Genomic DNA, 13,468 nt, shown 5'->3' on the forward strand with positions numbered 1-13,468 from the left:
AATTACTTAGTTAATCTAAATTTAAAAGCAATCCAATAAATCTGAAAGCTCTTAGTAATCATACCATGATAAACACATTTTTAAGTTAATTTTTTTTTTTTCTTTATCATGTAGTGAAGAAGGAAAAGATGAAAAGTTTGAATTTTATCTCCGGCAGTAATAGATATGTTCCATTCTGCCATTTCCTGCTCCAACTGTAGAGGCTGGAGTCTTCCTGTCTCTCCCTCCCACTTCCAGCAGGGGCAGAGGAAGCCATCAGATTCTTCCCCCCTCCAACTAATCAGTCCCTTGGTTAACTGTCATTTTTACTCAAAATTAGAAGAAAAGTCCCATTCCTCATGAAAAACAAAAGTGCCTTTTACTCGATGGAGTTACCCTCCATCTCATTCAACTGCAGAGACTGTCTGCAGAACTGTGCAGAACTGTCTGCCTGTCACTGAAACACAGGCTGGAGACATTCTGCCTCTTCCTACACTAGCATCAGTCAGCCAGGATTATTCTGAATGTTGTCTTCCCTCTCCTATTCCCCCAACATCCACTGCTTCTCTGATTATACTGCTGCCCTATCAGATAACTCCCTACCCTTCCTCCTCCAAAATACTCCAGGACACATGCAGTTTTAGTGGCCATCCTACAAAGCCTGTGTTACAGTCCTCTTCCTGCTAGAAGGCTGTCACTCTGAAGAGGACGTTGAAAGAAAACTATCTTAAGGAGTTAGGTTCTCACCATTGTGACATTGCACTGCATCCTATTAAGAGGGGGTGGAATTGTTAAAGAGGCAAATGCCTTGTCTTTCAGCCTCCCTGATTATTTTAGAAATATCCTTATAGGGCTTTTTAACATTATCCTAATCCTCTTTCACACTGCTTAATCATCCCAGCCTCTCCTAAGAATCAAGAGAAAATTATAGGAAATTCCTACTGCAGTGCTTTGGGTAGAGATGAGCAGTATATACATAGAGGGGGCTACCTTGAAATCTAGATGGCCAAAAGTCAGCTAGGACAGTGTATTTAACTGCTCTGAGAATAAACATGGATAAGGTGAGTCAGAATAAACTCATTCTAACCCAAGGTAACTAAAGCCATTGGATTCTGACTTTCTTCACTTTGTCATTAAAATAGTTTTATTTTACCATTAAGAAATGAGATTTGAGGATACTGTTTAGCTCTAACACGCTAGCTTGCTTTTGAGGTGACTTTGTTACTAGGAACAATTCCCAGGCTTCAGTAACACATAACCTTTGCTTTAATTCTCACAGATGTAAGAAGGTACCCTAAGGAAAGATTCAGAGCATTTGTTCAAAGTGAAAATGAATGTGAAAATTAAGCATCGTCCAAGATGTGATCTGTTTCTCTCTCCACTTGGGACTGTCCAGTCCAGTGGCAGTTATAATATGACTGAGGCACGACTACTGTTCCTTTTCCCAAGACAAAATTAGCCAATTTCTGAATACCCTGTAAACAGACAGAGTCTGAGACGAGATCAGTTACTTCGTGACTGTCTCGTGGGAAAATACCTCCTGCTTCTCTTCACTTCTCCCTGCTCTGAAATAATTCAGTTGCTTCCCTAAATCAGCTAGAATGTGAAACAGATACTAGACCTATAGTCAGCATTCTTTTCAACATCTCACAATGGGATGGTAGATGCAACAGACACAAAAGTGCCAAATTTGCATAAATATTATAAGCATATTGTGTCTATTTTCTCATTTTCCTCACTCTAATTAATTGAAGTCAGACAGTACAAGCTTTACGGACGGACCTCTTGTCTGGTTCTCCATACCCTTTCTTTCTTCTTCCGTTCCTGACTCTGTTCCCGGGCAGTAAAACCCTTCCTCAAAGTTCAGCTTTAGTGCACAGAGAATGGACTAAATGTTCTGTAGAGGGGAGTTAAACAAAGGAATAAGGATTAGCTCATAGTCATTTTCACAAATTTTATTAAAAATAGCTGCCTATTTCTACATATTTGCCTCACTGATGAGAAGAAAAGAAATCTGGACCTCCTGATTCATGATTCCTTCTCTTGCACGGGCTCTCCATGGTGGGCAATTCTCAACGTTTGAGTGGAGTCCATCAAAGGACTCGAAAGCGCATCTCGTGGCGGAAGCAAAGGAGCTAGAAGTCTGATGCCCGAGAGATTTGCAGGCAAGGGCACATTGAGAAGACCTAGCAGTCTCTCCTTTTATTTCCCAAGCAAGTTCTGCTTTTTTCACACCTACTTACGCGCCCCTTGCGTCTGCCCGTCTGCGCTTCCTCATCCCATCTCCCTGAAGAAGTAGAAGCCTGGGGATATGAGGAATGCGCACCACCCAGAGGACCGCGACCCAGTGCCTCTAAAACCACAGCGTCTGAGCAGCAGGCATTGGTCCTACCGACACCCCACTCGGTCTGCCTGAGCATCTTGGCTTAAAGAGCAGACACGCCGCCCACGCGCACCCCTTTGCCCTGTCGCGTCCTCTTCCTCCCAAGGAAAACAGCCGTGGTTCACTGGGACGCTTTTCAAGATCTCGCTAGCCCCAGAGCTCCGGGAAGACTCAGAGAGAAAGCTCGCGGGTACACTCGTCCGCATCCTTTTGTAGTCTGCCAGCCCTTTTCCCCTGGAGCCTGGCCCTCCGCGGGCCGCGCGCACCGCACGGAAGGGCGCATCTTCCCCGAGTGGCTCCGGAGGCGGAGACGCGCGGGGCGCGCTCGAGAGCGAGGAGCGAAAAGTTGTGCGCCCACTTGGTAGCGGGCGAGAACGGAGGAGCGAGCGCGCCAGAGCGCCGGTGGGGGGAGGCAGGGAGGGGGCGGGGAGGGGGCCCGCTTACACGAATTTCCAAGTGGTAGACCTGCCTCTGCGCTCTGCCCAATGAGATCCGTCAGGGGAGGCACCCGACTCACTTTTCCACATCACTTCACAGTTACATTTGGCAGGCAGGCGGGCTTGCACGCCGGAGCGCTCAGCCCAGAATTAGTGGATCTATTTGGAATCTCCCTGCTTCCCCGAAGCTCATCTGCTGTCGCCGGTTCGTGCACGGACGGTAGCGTCCACCCAGCGAAGCTGCACTTTGGGCTGCGGACACTCAGAGCCCGGTGCGCCCGCCCCGCGTCTCCGCACCAAGCCCCGCAGCTCCGAGAGGCATGAACGCGATCTGGAGGCGCCTGCCTAGCGCGCGGGGACCGCTCGCTGTTCACCGCCCTCGGGAGCAGACCTCGAACCCCTCCAGCCATTAGTGAACCAAGAGGCTTGAAATTCGCCCGCGCGGAGCCCCGCAAGAGTGAGTGATCCTCCACCCAAACCCCTCGTTTTAATCCATGCCCCGAGGACCCAGAAGGGACCTTTTTTTTTTTTTTTAAAAGAATACCCCTGCTCCTTCCGGCACCCTGCGCGCCTCCTTCCATTGGAATGGTGCATGTGGGTTCGCTGCCCCAGTGTGGGGCAGAGCTGTATCTTCTTTCCTGATATGCGCAGCTGATGGGATCATCTCAGGGTTTTACCTGACCATTTTTGCAACCTGCTCTGACAGCAGATCCCGGGGAGAAGCAAGCAGGCTGTGCCCATCCAGCTTTCCTGCCGGGCTCCCTTTCTTGCGGTCGCCTGGCGATTTCGCCGCCTCGCGACATAGGCAGGCGCCGCGGCAGCCGCGCGCCTTCACTGCGGGGTCCGTGCGGTGAATGGGAAGCACCCGCCGCCGGCTGAGAGGCAAGTGCCCGCTGGAGCAGAAAGGAGGCGAAGGGGAGCGGGGTGGTGGTGGTGAGGGTGTCCTCTGGCTGGCTTGCTGCACCGCCCCAATCCCGAGGACACGGGGGGCGACCCCCGCAGTGGGGCAGCGGGCCACGACTCAGCTGCGAGAGCCCCAGCTCACGGCTTTCCCACAAGTGGCTCCTCCAGCCCCGGGAAGCGCGGTGCCGGTTGCAAACTTGCCGGGCTCCCCAGCGGCCCCGCGGCTCTGTGGACGCCGAGATGCGGCCTCGCATCCCAAGACCCCCAAGCAGTGTCCTTTCTGAGCCCGCCAGACTGTGCTCACAGAGGCCTTCTGAGCTGAGCTGGGGACTCCCTCGGACTCTCTCCCAGCGCCGCCAGAGCCCGGAGCCGCGCTTTCTGACAGCTCACTCCTCCCGATCCGCGAACCCTTGGGGGTGGGGGGGCGGGGGGGGGCGGGGGGCGGGCTGCGCCCCTCGCGGTACCCGAGGAAAAGCGGATTCTTGTCCGGGTTCTGGCAGCGCGTAACAGGTTCATATAGGACTTGATCCCCGTTCTCTCAGGCTCCAGCCAAGCCTGGGAGCTAGTGAAAAGCCGCCGCCGCCAACGAGGATGCCAACAGGTATCCACAGTTTACTGTGCCTTTCCCTCTCCGCAAGACCAGAGCCTTCCCCATCCAATCTGGCAGAAACCTCAAAGTTTCGTGATCCCGAGACCCTTCCCCGCAGGCCCAGAGCCGGCGGCACGTCCGGGACGAGCTGTTCATCTCCGCGAGCCGAGATGGCAGCAGTTTGCTTGGGCTGCTACATGTAAGAAATCAAACAACATTAATTGTTTATTGTTGCAAACGCACAACATTAGTCAGTGATGGAAAACCACCCTGGCAGCTGCCCACTTCAGCTCCAGTTAAAAGATAGAGCTGATAATCAGGCAAGGGAGAAGGGGTCCTTTCAACTTTACCACCCTTTCCTGAAGATTCCGCAGAGTTTCCTCTTTAAGAGGCAAGATCCGACCATGCCCTTAGCGCGCCGGAGCTGCTCAGCCGATCAGCCGGCTGTTTTCTTTTACTGGCTTCACAGTATCTGTGGGCCGAGAATGGGAACGCGGACTCAGGAGAAGGTGCTCTGGCCCTGCCCTCTCGAATGGGTACCACCGGGAAACCCATCGGAGGCACCGGGTGGGGGGCGGGTGGGGCCCCCAGGAAGCACCGGCCCTCTTTACAGCACTCCTGACAGCCATCTCAGCGGTTAACAACCCTTCCTCGGCTGTCACCTCCGGCTTCATTATAGGAGTTTTTCAACTAGAAGACTATGTGCCGGAAGGAGATATTTATGTAAGATTCGAGAGTGGGATTTTCCATCCGTTCAACCTGGCCGCTGGACCTCCCTGCATGCAAAATGAGCCCTGTCGTTCATGGCAAACACAACTGAAATTTCTGCCTGGCTTTTGCTTTTCATCAGTCGTGTCTGGTTTTTCAGGGGTTTTTTCGTGTGTGTGTGTGTGTGTGTGTGTGTGTGTAAGAGATTCTTTTAACCGAGAGGCCTTTAGAGGATGTTCTCTGAGGGTTCCTTTTTTTTAATCCCTCAAAGGGAGTTCTCCATAATCACCCTGTCCAGACATGTTTTTCCACTTCCCTGAGCTCTTTGGCTGAAAGAAATTCTAGGGCTCTGCCTCTTATTAAATAATAATACTACTAATAATATTCTGTAAATCTGCTTCAGCAGTTTGGAAGCCCCCCAATCGCATAGTCATTTCATGCTGGAGCAGTCGCAGGATTTTAAATCACCTTTGATATATATATGTATGTATGTATGTGTGTGTGTGTGTATATATATATATCCTCCCCCCTCCCCGGACTCTGAAGAGGGCTTGGAGTTGAGAAAATCTATTCTGAAAACAGAGAGGAGGCTCCGCAGCAACCCTGGGGACTGTTTCATTCAGGGCTGCTCTGTGGCAGTTTGTGATTTTTGTTCTGTTCCCCACGGCATCCACACGGGCACCCAGGTATCCCGTGGCCATCACAGACAAGCCCGATATTTCAGAGACACTGGCTAATGTTCTCTGAGATGTGTCCTGCAATGCTGTCATGCAAACTTTTTAACTGTTGCCCCCATCAACCTGGATCTTCTGTTTTCCAATTACTATTTAAAAATCAATTCTTCTGCCTTATAATCTATAGTCTCTTAAAACTCTCAAGACTCCCGATGAAGGAATCTCTCCACCCAAGACGCTTAACATATTTTGGCTGCGTTGTGGGTGTCCAAGATATATTTCTTGAGCTCCTGAAGGTGTTACGAATTTAGCTGAAGAACAGTTTTGCAGCAACCCTCACTGGAGTAGCAGCTCCATTGGCCTGCTATACATGTATCAACTGGATAAAGAAGGAAGTCTTAAACCTGAAAAAATAACTTTATGTGGGCATTATATGCTGCACTCTGGTCAAGACAGTATTCATCTAAAGCTGCCGCTTGATTTAGCACTGAACACAGCAGAAGTAGCCAATAGCAGTACGCTCAAAGTTAAAAGACAAAACAAAACAAAAAACAGCAAACAATCTGTGAAACATGCTCTGCAGGATGTAGGAGACCACTTGAGAAGGCATTTTGTAAAGGCTGTTATATAAACATAACTCATGATGCAACATTTCTTTGTAAACTGAACAGATTTAAGGTCTGATGCTTCTGGTTAGCGGGGAGCACCTGATTCTTGGAACAAAGCAAGAAAACTCCAAAGAATGAGGGTGTAATGATTCTATTCAGGAAACTGGACCTCAGGGCTTTCCTCTCAAAGTTCCTTTCCCTTTATGGGTGAGGAAAAAGGATCAAGCACAGACAGAAAAGTTAGAATCCACACTTCATCGGCAACTGTTCAGAAGTAACTTTATCATTAGAAGTAACTAATTCTCTAAAGACAGAATTAACAATCTTCATTATTTTTCTATTAAGGTAGTATGCCTTACAATTTTATCAACATTCCAATCTGAGCAAAGTCGCCACGCACAAACAAAAGCTTGTCATGGATAAAACAGACATTCAGTTTGTATTGCCAACCATTCTTTCCTACTCCATCAGCAAAGTTTTGTGTCTGACAAATCAAGGAAGAAGCAAAACAGCCTAGCCTTTAAATTATAGATGCAAACTAAGGTCCCAAGACTTTTTCAAAACTATTCTGCTCAATGGTGCTATTGATACTAGTTTCAGTAATTTTGTATTTTTTACAATGTTATTCAGAGAAGCAAGGCATGGAGGAAATGCAGTTTTTCTGTTCTCAGCACTGTTGGCATGCACAAGTGAAATGGACTAACTTTGCTTTGTAGTTTGGGAAAGGCTTCTGCCTTTGGTGTATTGTATACCTCCTACAGAGCATAGAATTAAACCAAGACTGATTCCTTTGCTCTGTATTAGGTGTTACTTACACACACACACACACACACACACACACACACACACACTCAGAGCTTACTTACAGAAAACCTGAAAATGTACCTAGATAACGAACTCATTTATTGGTTCAAATAGGAGATTCTTATCCTATTCCCTTTGCCCTTTCATCTACTTTCGATGATTTGATTTGCCATCTTAGCTTCTTGGATTCATATATTGACTAGTCTTTTAAAGCAAACACATCTGTCTGTGGTGTGGGAAGATTTTTTTTTACAGAATCTCATAAATGTATACTTGTGGAACAGAATAATATTTTGATGGTCTGAGGCCATCCACTGATGTTGTGGGGCTTAATTAACTGAAGAGCCATTAGTCTGCTCTGATCTGAATCCCATGCAAAGTTGCTGATGATGTGATATGTACAATGTATCTCAACTGCCCTATTGGTTCCTGCCTCTGGAACCGGCCTTCAGATGTAACCAGGAGAAGAAAATTAGTTGAACCTGGCAACTTCAAAAGGTCAGAAAAGAATAAGTTCAATGGATGCCATTTAGCTGCTTCTGCCATACATTGCTGTGAACGAAATCTCCATCACCTCTTCATGGCAGAGCATCGGGGCCAACGCTGCTTCCTTTTTCTCTCATGTCCCAAGCTTTTATTGCCTGAGTTTTAAATGTCATGTGCTATTCCCTATCACAAATATCATCCACCTTCTTGACTTTAGAAGTCTTGTTTTTTGTAAAGTTCTATTAGGAGGAGGAAATGCATAGAAGTGATTTTTCTGTATCTCTTTGGACACCATCAAAAAAGAATAACACTTGTATTTGGAACCTTCAAACAGTTTCCTCTGCTTGTCAAAGACAACTACAAATGCTAGGATGATGGTTGGTTGAGAGTGGAGCATGGAATTAGTGCTCAGTCAACATTGATTTAATGCATTAACAATTAACAACACTGTGCCTTTTTTTTTTTCTTTTCTAGAATATTCTCAGTAAAGGGGAGGGAGGGATACAAGTATATCTAAAGTCCAATATTGTGACAATCTACCTCAGTTTTCTCTACAGAAATTTCATAAATTGTCCCAGGTTTTTTCTTAGACATAGCTTTTCCCTTTTTTAGGAAGTCATTTTTCTTCATGTTCCACAAAGCATTTATTCCTCCCTCAAAATCACTTTTTAAATGATATGGACTTATGAAAATTAAGAACACTTCTAAGGCTAGACTTGCATCAGGAATGCTTTTAAACTCTGTGTGATGGGAAGTTATTTTATTGGGAAAAATGCTCTAATTATGGAAGTCTTGCATGTGTAACTCGGTATCTGTACCTTTGCCTTGCAGAGAATTTATTAAAAAAAAAAAAAAAAACCAACAAGGAAACTACTTCTTCTTTCCTTCTTTTGCTCCCTCCCTCTCTTCTTTAATTCTTTATTATAGATTATATTTGAACAGTTCGCATCAACCTCATGTGAATTGCAATTCCCAGCCTGTTAGAAGACTCTTCTATATTGATTTTAATCAGCAGGATACCTGGCCCTCACAAATACACAGAGGAAAAAAAAGTTCCATCATAAAGTCCTCATGGATGTATTTACTGATATTTTAAGCAAATGGAATGCACTTCAAAGAAATATTAAATGGAATCTTCTTAATTCTTTTATATCATTAAGTGAAAATGTTATTATACTATATTCATATTCTATTAGCAGTAGGGACCATGTTTTCCATGCATTGTTTCTTTCTAAATGAATTCATGCATAAAATATGATTAGTTGATTCCTGATGTAACACAAAATAACATAAAATAAGTAGATGGGGAATAATATGAATATCATTAAGGAATGCTTTTCTTTCTTATCTATGGAGCCTTATCTCCAAAATATAATGTAAAAATTGCAAAAGCACATTTCATTCTTTATTAGCCCATTGATGTTTCAACTTGACAAATGGAATTTAACTTTTCTGTGTCCCAAGTATTGCCATCTTTAAAATGGGGATGCTCAGAAATATGAAAAAAATAATTCAAATCTATTTTTATTGGAGTAGTGAAACAGGCTTGTCTTTGAATTTCACTAAAATATAGCAACTGAAGGAGGTACACTTATTTTAGAATCTGTATAAGCAATTTAATTTTCAGAGATTATACATTCGAAGTGATATCTAAATATTATTTTTGTCAAATGATTGCTTGCTATCTGTCTACCTACCCATCATCTATGTCCATGTGGACTTCATGGTAACAGTGCTTGTGGGTGGTTTTTAAGCTTTAATGTCTTTGAAACATGAAAGAATGGAAGTAAGGTGCACTTGTAAGGCTGGTTACTACACAGTATAATCTAATTGGCAGAATCTTGACTTATTAGGCTGGGATACTTGGCTGCATTCCAGTTTCAGTATTATAGACTCTGTAGCCCTGGTTATGTGTTATATCTGATTTTAACCATTTCCACATTTCTTTTTTTTTTTTTATTTACTTTTCATTTGGAGGAAAATTGCTTTACAGTGTTGTATTGGTTTCTGTCATAAAACAACGCTATTCCCACATTCTTTAAGCAGGAAGGGAGAGCTTCTAATTTTTAACCATTATCAGTAGTACTAAAATTTCTTGAAACACATCAAGAATTTGCTCAATATTTTTTGGAAGAAGACACTACCTAAATGCAACCTCTAGTTAGGATTATCTTCTCAACTCCTGTCTGAGAAGTGTTTAGATGTCACCGTGTCTTCATCTTTGAATTAATAGGGACTTCCCACTTGAACCATTCTCATGAGAATATACTAGATGACTATGACATGCAATGGAATTTTTCTTGTAGGAGAGAAGAGTTTTTCAGTGAGTGGTTATAATTTGAAAGTGAGTAGTTCTGATATGGATATGTAATTGTACTTTGTCCTTTGCACTATAACCTTTGCCCTTTTAGGGTTAATGATGATGGGCAATGCCATGTCTTCTTTGGAAAAGAGAGACATGGATGACCCTGGGGTGGGGGAAAGTTAAAAATACCACCCTTTAGTCCTACTATATAACACAGGGATATATACTTAATATCCTATGATAAGCCATAATGGAAAAGAATACGAAAAAGAATATATATGTATAACTGATTCACTTTACTGTACAGCAGAAATTAACACAATGTTATAAATCAACTGTAGTTAAATAATTTAAAAAAATACCACCTTTTAGAGGCCTCATGAAACTATTTGAAGACATTAAGTGTATGTTAACTGTGGATAAGAAAAGCTATTTGTGAAATGCTCTTTTACTTATATCCCACTTGGTTCATGCCATTTAAAAAAAAAAAAAAGCTGGAAAAAGTTTTTTTATTACCTGTTTACACAGAGCACCAGAATTTTCCCCACTGATGTATCTAGCAAGAAATTGACATCAAATAGTTTTTAAAAAATTAGTCAAGGTTCTTTGTGAAGCAGGTGAAACATTCAATAAATTGTAACTATCATTGTTACATTGACAAAGAGTTTTTACAAAGCTTATCTCATTTAATTTTTTTCACCATCCTTTAAGTCAGTTTCCTCATCTGCCACTATTGAGATAGATTTGCCCTGGTCACTTATCTTAGGAGCGATAGGACTGTGATTCAAAGAACTTCTGACTCCAGAGTCAACGTTCTCAGCCTCTGTGCCCCTACAGTTCAGCTGTACTAACAAGATTGTTAAGGGTAAGATTGATTTCCTAGTGGTTACTCTGATTTAAAGACATGTTGGTTTGCAACCTTGGAATTTGCAGAGGGGGGTGGGGGGTGAAATTCAAAGCCGACCCTTATACTTGGAACTCCAGGAGAGACAGAAGAAACGAGGCAAGCCACTCCAGATTGGTAGGTGGCAGTTTTAATAAACAAGGGAATGGACCTTACATATGAGGCTTGACTTGGGCAACCACAAGATCTCTGCATCTGCTTGCTGGAATCTTAAAATTGAGTTACATGGAGATGTTCGTGGGGTCCAGTCTCGTGTACTATCCAGATGATCTCAATAACACATAACTCTCTCAAGGCTGCATCTTTGAAGTGGCTGCTAGTGCAGACGCAGTGGGGGGACGTGCATTCCAAGGACAGGGAAGGGTAAGGAGCCTTTGATTGCCGGGGTCCAGCTCCTGGATGAACCTGGGATCACAGCTCCTCCACCACCTCCCCCAGTGCAGGGCCAGCACAAATTGTTTTCCCTCATTAGGTCTTTGGTTGTTAAACTTTGAGCAGGTGATTTAAAGACAGCAAAGGATGTGGCTTCTAAATGGAGAAGGAAGGATTTAGATTACACTAAAAAATGACTTCCTGGCATGACAGTTAGAGGCAAGGAAAGTGCGGGGCTTAGATTCATTGTCCTGAGGTGGTTTCAAGACAGTTCTGTCTGAAGAAGATCCGACAGGGTAGATTCAGCTTCAGTATCTTAACTAACCTTATAATTCTAAGAAAGTTCATTAAATACATTTCTGAGCCTGTAAACACTAGAAGAAACTTGACCCTGCTGTCTTTGTCACCCCAGTACTGAGATGTCTATAGCAGGAAAGCTTCTGTGTGAAGGACAGAGTTCTGACTCCATGTTGGGAGAGGATGAGGAGGTATCTGTCTTTGCCATGGTAACCAGTAATTATCAAACTTAAAGAAAACTAAAGCTTCTGGTAGAAAAAAACAATAGCGTGTCAATAATAGCAAGAAGTAGAGTAGATTTGACAGCTATTATTCTGGGTGGTAAAACAAGCAAATAATGTGCTTTTGGATAAAGAGACAGTTGGATACATGTATGATTTGATGCCAAAGAAAGATGTCCAGAAGTGTTGTGGTTGAGGGGAGAGATAATCCTCTGTGTGTGTGTAAATGAAAAAAAAATTAAATTCTGTTCTGCAGAGGGAATTTGGTCAGGGAATTCTGAAGGCTTTAGGAAAGGTGATTCTCCTGCATTATTTATATTTGGACACACATAAGTATTGTTTGTCTCTGGTTCTCCAGGGCTTGGCATGAATTGCACTGGGCCACAGGCTGAATCGCGTACCCTGTGTTGCTGAAATACCACTTTGAATTCAATGTGCATTTACCTGTTTTGAAGCAGCCTGCTAATGTCTCTAAATTCAAGGTCAGAAACATTTTTAATAGAAACTCTCTGGTCTTGTGTGTCATTTTTGCTTCCATGAAATATTGTGGCCACTAAGCCCAGTGGATAATAAAAGCATAATTTCCTGTCAACCACAATAATCTGCAGAATTGAATTCTGAAGTGTCGGTAAAAGCCCATTTTTATTTTAGGCTTCAGAGTGTGGCCCATCGTTGGGATCTGCAATCTATGTTGTTTACCAAGTCAATGGTGCAATAATATTTTTGCATAATGATTTATCTGAAAGTTTTTTTTTTAACCTCAGAAAAAAAAAAAAGTTGAAGTCAGTGGGGTCAGACTAGGCTGTAATTAAAGCTATCTCTAAAATGTAAGTGTGAATGAAAAGCAGGATTGTAAGTATCTTACCTAAGACAAAACATCTTCTTATGGGGGACTTCTAGAGTTACTTCTTTGTAAGAATTCCAGAGGGACTGTAAAAATCTCTTCATCTCACTCTTGGGGTGTAAATCAATGCAGCAGCATTATAATAAAGTGAATTGCTTGGCCAGACATACGTACTGTGGTTAGAAAATCTAAAAATATATTGATTTTTTTTTTTTAACCCAAGCTTTACAACCTCACTCAATTTCTTCTTCCTTGTGTAGAGTTAAGCTGTTTGTATATGCAGCTACTATTACAATGTTTATTAATTCTGATAACAGTGACATGACATTTGATTGCATCTCAAGAATTCCTATAAAGCTGTTCTCTGATCATCTAAGAGGACAACATTAGCTCTGCCTGTGGCAGAGCCCCGCATATAAATAGTACAGTTCTGATTATCACAGGAGAATCTCATTTCTCTCCTAGTAATAGACTTTGCGGAAGTGAAGGTCAAGTCTCAACACCCCTTGATAGCATGCGTGGAAACACACTGCTTATTGGAGCAGTTTTTCCAGTGTCCCATATGGAGTGGTTAAGTATAAAAGTTATGACATCATACAAAATCGCATTATTCATACACTGCATTGCTGGTTTTCCCAAAGTCTGATATATGTCTATTCCCAGGTAGTAAGTAGTTTATGGGCATGCCATTTAACGACACTGAGGAGGAAGTAACTTTCTTACCACACCACTGAATCTTTCAAGTCTTCATAAGAAGGAGGTCTGAGTTGGGTAGTTTTATTCCTGCGAACATTAGGCTTCTCCAGCTACATCATCTGCTTCACAAGAGAGCTTATTACAAATGCAGAGTTGCAAGCCCCACTCTAGACTTACTGGATCAGAATCTGCATTTTAGAAAGATTTCCAGGATTTGTATGCATACTAAAGTTTGAGAAGCATCACCTAAGGGTATGC

The 13,468-nt window shown here is 43.3% G+C and overlaps 1 protein-coding gene across 1 annotated transcript in view; it reads left to right on the forward strand.

The window, feature by feature from the left end:
- The first annotated feature begins 2,786 nt into the window (after positions 1 to 2,786).
- Positions 2,787 to 13,468, forward strand: part of CDH8 (cadherin 8) — a 390,162-nt gene continuing 379,480 nt past the window's right edge. The window contains exon 1 of the mRNA XM_020902626.2: positions 2,787 to 3,256. The gene's annotated coding sequence lies outside the window, so the exon portion shown is untranslated. The remainder of the gene's footprint in view (positions 3,257 to 13,468) is intronic.

This window comes from Odocoileus virginianus, chromosome 20 (assembly GCF_023699985.2).
Source record: "Odocoileus virginianus isolate 20LAN1187 ecotype Illinois chromosome 20, Ovbor_1.2, whole genome shotgun sequence".
Lineage (NCBI taxonomy): Eukaryota > Metazoa > Chordata > Mammalia > Artiodactyla > Cervidae > Odocoileus > Odocoileus virginianus.